The sequence below is a fragment of the Cyprinus carpio genome, chromosome A15 (assembly GCF_018340385.1).
Source record: "Cyprinus carpio isolate SPL01 chromosome A15, ASM1834038v1, whole genome shotgun sequence".
In the NCBI taxonomy this organism is placed as follows: domain Eukaryota; kingdom Metazoa; phylum Chordata; class Actinopteri; order Cypriniformes; family Cyprinidae; genus Cyprinus; species Cyprinus carpio.
This window is the reverse complement of record NC_056586.1, coordinates 21,665,251-21,671,197: the sequence shown is the minus strand read 5'-3', so window position 1 is coordinate 21,671,197 and position 5,947 is coordinate 21,665,251. Positions and strand designations below refer to the sequence as shown.

General features: G+C 40.5%; 1 pseudogene; it reads left to right on the top strand.

Moving 5' to 3' along the window:
• Nucleotides 1-3,605: 3,605 nt before the first annotated feature.
• LOC109111468 lies at nucleotides 3,606-5,568 on the top strand (annotated as a pseudogene).
• Nucleotides 5,569-5,947: the final 379 nt, after the last annotated feature.

Sequence of the window (5,947 nt, the reverse complement as noted above, 5' to 3'; positions counted from 1 at the left end):
AAGTTTATTTCAACCAGAGTCTGGTTCCTGATTAAGACTCAAGCCTTCTCAACGAGCGACGAATTACGACGCACTAGGAACGGACGATAAGAAAAAGCGCGGCCAAGCTGTTTATTTATTCTTTTGTTCATTAGTTGTTTACATGCTTAGTGCATACGCCAATAAATGATGCTGTGCAATCATTTTTATTTTTTTTACAGTTTAATCTATAATCCTTGAATGTGACTTAATCTTGTTTGTTTTATTGCTTAATTATATATGTAAGTCATATCCTATACGATATTTTGATTTGATTTAGAAATTTAGAAAATTATAGAAAATGCATGTGTGACATAATATAAAAGCGTAATAAATAACAAGAAATTCCATATAGCGAGAAGTAAACATTACCTTGTTCATAGGTTTTTTATAATTTATACAGATAACTCTTATATATGCGCTAATAAAAGTAAATAATCATAATTAGAATAATAGTACCTTTAATTTTATTTTTTTTTAGCGCTTTTTATTTAACAATCATTCTATATTTATTATATATTATCCTCTAGTCTTATATTATTATATAATATCTATATATATATATAATTTTGTTAATATATATCTAATGTTGTGCCGTCTCATCTGGTACCGCCCACTGAAGGCCTCGACTGAAGTGAACAACCTTTGGAACGTGTGCACGTAGGTTTACCCTTTAAAAAAAAAAAAAGTTCCCTCTGTTTTTGGAACCGAAAATTGAGGTTTATCGCTAATTTTACTTCTTAAAACATACCCAGGTATATCACAAACCTTCTTTCTGGAAGGACCCCTCTGGCAGCTGGAGAACGGCCTTAACTAAATGAAAATAATTGTCACTTGGCGTGTTGATGATGTGTTTATTGAACCAATCAGATTAAGAGTAAATGGAGAGTCAGCGAGTAGGGCTCATTTTTGATTGGCTACTGAAGAAGGTTGTGGGCAAAAACCGCCCTCCCCCTCACGCCTTACAAAACTCAGTAAGTGAGAGAATCGAGATTTGCCGCAACGTGTAAGCGCAGGCAGAAAAGAAGAGGGTGGAGGAAGAGCTGTAAATATCGCATGAGTGCTATTTGGTGGGAACAAATATTTTGCACCCACATGGCACAAGTCCACATAGACATTTGCAACATTTTTGTTTTTGTACACAACTTCAGAGACTGGTTCTATGCAGGTCAATCGATTTTGCAGTTCTTTAAACTGGTGGTTTTCTCTTGAAAATCACCCGTTCAACAGGCTTGCAGTACTTTTGACAGTATTTTAGAGCTGCGGGAAAACCAGCCAAAAAGTGTTAGCGACGAAAAAAATGGAAGTCAGAAGAAATGCAGAACCATATTTATTTTGCGTTAGCATGAAGCTGCAATGATTTCACAATACTTAAGTAAAATTGCTGCAAATAATTTTTTCATACGCTTGAAACGCGATTCACACCTTTACAAAGCTTCTGTCTTTGGCCATTGCACATTTAATTTTACGCTTACAGTCCCACGTAACACTTCCACGAAGTATTAACCCTGCGCATTCAGATCTTTTAGTCATTATTTTACCTTCATATCACCTGAACTTTCAGTGTGTGTGTGTAGTGTGTGTGTGGTTTGTGTGACACCTGTTGAAGCATCACAACTCCATAAACAGGTGCAGAACCTACAGCAGATGAAGATGAAGGATGTTGGTCAGGAGCCTGATCATATGGAAGGCAGTCAAATATTCCGTGGGTCTGCCAGCTGGGAGATGCGTTTATGATGGATATTGATGTGCAGTACAGTTTAGGAAGGTAAAATATGAGAAACAAACTGTATGAAGAAAAAAAAAACAGCGGTCAGACAGAATGACTCTCATGCATTCACAGCAAATGACATCATTTTCTGCAGTCCATTTGCAGGATTGCATATATAAATGAAAAAAAGTGGTCCAAATGAAATATGCCTTGCATGTTGCAATTATTATCATTAATTGGCTTCTGGTAATAAATTTAATTTTGCATTTATAATATTTTACACTTTTAATTTTCATCTGCTTCAAGATTACTTTTGATCGTAATTTGATTTATGCAAGCAATGTTTTTGTCAGCTATTATATGTCACTTTTACACATTTTTTTTCATTTTATGACTTGATTCGCTTTTCACGTAAATTGCATTTCAATATTAAATTAAAAAAGCCCCTCGCTGGACAAAAAGCCTCCCTGGACCGCTGATGGGACAAGGGGTAAATATTGAGTCTTTATCTTCCCTGAATTCTCCGGTCAAGACGTCACGCTTTCTTATGCTGACAGGTGCTTGCTTTCAGCTTTGCCATGCTGTGCTAGATCATTTCTGCTGGTCAGAGCAGAATAACACACAGACATCAGACGTGTGTGTGAATCCTGGGTTAGGGTTCTCCAGCGCTAAATGAGGCTTTAATCACGTCCGGATCCGTCTCAGAAGGAACGTGGGGTTTGTGCATGAAGTCCTGATTCAGTCCTATGGTCTCAGATGTGTTCATCCATCGGACACATCTGAGATCATGATGATATAATGCCATTTCAAAAATTAAATTCACCTCCTAGAGAATCAGGTTTTAGAAACTAGTTAAATACAGCGACACACTCTTTTCCCCTCTTGTGCTCTTGATGGTGAAGATGAGGCTCTCGCTGATCCTCGTGTCGCTCAAGCACTGAGACGCTTGTAATCGTGGGAGACCTGCAGCAGCTGACACTGCCCGTCTGAGCTCTAGATCCAGATTCATTAACAGCGTCTATTAAAATCACTCGCCAGTCTTAAATGCTCTAATGCTCATTCAATTAAGCATCGTATCATACGTCCAGATGCCTGATTGGGAAGCTCGCTGGGGCTCAAAACCCTGTAGCAGCAGACGCTTCCCTCCAGCACTCAACCAATGCACTCGCAAAACAAAGCAGACATATCACCTTCTTTCTCTTCTCTGCATTTCACTCGAGCTTGTTTCCTAATCCAGCTGTCTGATAAACGTGGCACTGTATGCTGTGGATATGTGAGTAATTACTTATGTTCCTCTGTTGTAAGTCGTTTTTTTGTGTAAATCATCTGTTAACATCCATAAAACAAACAGATCAGTTTGCTCTGGATCCGTGGGGTCAGTTGGTCAGAACATGCTGTTTCTACACAAGCTTAGCTCGAATGGTCACTTTCTATGGAAGCCCGTCTCCGCCAACGGATAAAGAAATAAAAAGGTGATTTTGAGCTTTGCGGGGCTTGGAGTTCATATCTTGCAATGTTGAGTAACTAACTAACTTCTTAACTAAACGTGCTTCAGTAGTTTAGCTCTAATTTCAGCTTAAATGGATCATTCAACCCAAAAAAATGAAGATTTCACCATTGATGTCCACAGTATGGAAAAGAAGTGTGTCTGAGACACTATTGGAAGAGAGCTGAATGATGGCATCACTGAATCATCAATGAACTGACTTTAGCTGGAGAATGACTCTTTGTGTTATTGTCTTGCATTATTGGCAAACTATTTTCCTGTTTAACTCTGTAAAGCTGCTTCGACACGACCAGTATTGTATAAAGCGCTGCAGAAATAAAGGTGACTTGACTTGAGCGTCTCAGGTGAGTGTGTCGGAGTTGCTGATGGTGTTTGTGTTTCTGGTCTCAGGTTGAGAAGAGTGAAGAGGCCGATCAGGAGATCAAGCAGGATGGAACCAAACCGGAGGAAAACGCCGACAAGGCCGCCACCAAGATCCAGGCCAGCTTCCGTGGACAACATCACCCGGAAAAAGATGAAGGACGAAGAGAAAGATGAGGAGAACGACGCCGCTCCGGATGAATCCGCCGAGACCGAGGAGAAGAAGGAGCGAGTCTCTCCTTCAGAGGAGAAAACCGGCCGCGGTCCGGTTTCCACGGAAACAGCAGAGGAGAGCAAACCAGCTGAGCAGCCCAACTCACCTGCCGCTGAAGCCCCGCCCACCGCTGGGACCTGACTCCGCCCCCTCAGACGGCGTCCGGGCCCACTAAAGAGGAAGCGCAGGAGCAGCTGCAGGATGCAGAGGAGCCAAAAGATCCCGTCCGGATAACACGGCGGGCCTGCTGACGAGCATAAACACACAGAAGGATCCGGAGGAGGAGGGAGGAGGAAGGAGGAGATGAAGCCAAACGAGCCGATGTGCGGTGCCTGACGCTGCTGCCGCCGCCGAGAGCCAGGAAACAGACCAAACTGATGAAAAAGGTGCGTCGGAAAAAGACGTTTGAGCTCTGAAATCATCCGTGTGAGTGTGGAGGGTGAAAGACAACTATAACTAGACTATATCAACCAGAGGTTTAGTTGGTTAGTTTGATCAGTTTAACCCCTGCTGGTAGTTTCTTTTTCTCCAGTGAGTAGATGTCTTGTTCTGAGCAAACAACTTGTGAATCATGAGCACTCTCTAAAAATCAAGTTTTTTGGGCATCGTGGTGGTTCCATGAAGAACCTTGAACAATCATGTAAACTTTCCATTGCACAAAATCTTCTTTAGATTAGTGAAATGCTCTTCACATCGACGAAAAAAGAACTGTTCACATCAAAGGTTGTTTTGGGACCCAAAATAGGGTTCTTCTGTGGCATCACTGGGAAAAACTCCCTTTTGGCAGCTGTATTTTTAAAAAGTGTAATGTTCCTTGGTTCTTGAAAGAACTTTTCAGTCAAATGTTGTCTTTGCAATAATCTAAAGAGTCTTTTTCCACTAGAAAAGAAGATTTTGTGCAATGGAAAAGGTTCCACTGATGTTTAAAAAACGCTCTTCATGAAGCCATCAAAGGCGATAGAGAACCTTTCAACAGTTAGATTAGTCTTAGTTAATAGAAATAAATGAAAGTAGCTTTTAGACTATGAAAGAACCTTTGAATTCTTGGTAATTTCAAATTACACGTGAAACTTTTATTTGAAATGATTAAGAACATATAATCTTAGAATTACCAGTGTTAACTCCATTAATGAATGAATGGAAATCGAAGTGAAATTTCTTTGAACCTCATACATACTCGGGTTGAACAAATTTTATACAAAATGTCAAATGTTTTGAGTTCGGGTCATTTTGGACTCGAAGAGAAACAGTTTCTAAAAAATGTGTCATTTAGTGTAAAGGAAAACAAAACTGTATGTATCTCTTTCTTCCGGGTCAAAACAGACCGGATTGCGTTATGAGGGTGTTATTAGAGAGTGGCTGAGTTAGCAACAATACACAGTACAGTCAGAAACGAGTCCTGAATCCATTTCCATGCGAGAGCTGCGGTTCGACTGAACGCTCTTGACTGAGCCGCAGCGTTTCTGCTTCATTCAGTGCTTCTGCAGCAGTAACCCGTGCTCACGCTCCCACCGGCGGTTTGTAAGTGTGTCTGGAAGTGAAGCTGTTTCTTCTGGTCTTTGCAGAGGCCCTCGACGACTCCAACCAGCAGAGGAGGCCGTTTCAGACGCCGGCAAAGAGGAGAATGTTTAACGGACGACCAGTGAAATGTAAAAAGCATAAGTAATCGACAGGGACTGCACTTGATGATGAAGACGGTCTGTTTTTTATGGTTGTCCTCTCTTTTCTGGTGTGGCAGTGATTTTCTGACGTTTGGAGGAGTTTTTTTGTGGTGATGGTTGGTAGAAGGAGGAAAGAATCCTTCTTTTGTAGATCTTCTTTTGTTTTTTGTGAGTATTTTTTCTAGAGAGGAGAGAATTCTCACACGCACCCAACTAATACATGTGGCTTCTTTTCATGTCCTTGGTGTTGTTTCATTGAAGATATTGCTGCACTGATGTTTAAAAATCGAGAAAATCCAACAAAAAGAAAAAGCGCCAGCCATTCTGTTCAAGTGAGTTTGAATCTAAGGAGTAAAATCGTGGATAAAATGGTTTCGTCCTGTTTTTCAAAATAAAGAAATGTGCCATTTATGTTCACGACATCTGTTGTTCTTTTTGATCTCATTTATTTCCACCAGCACTTTAAATTCAGATGT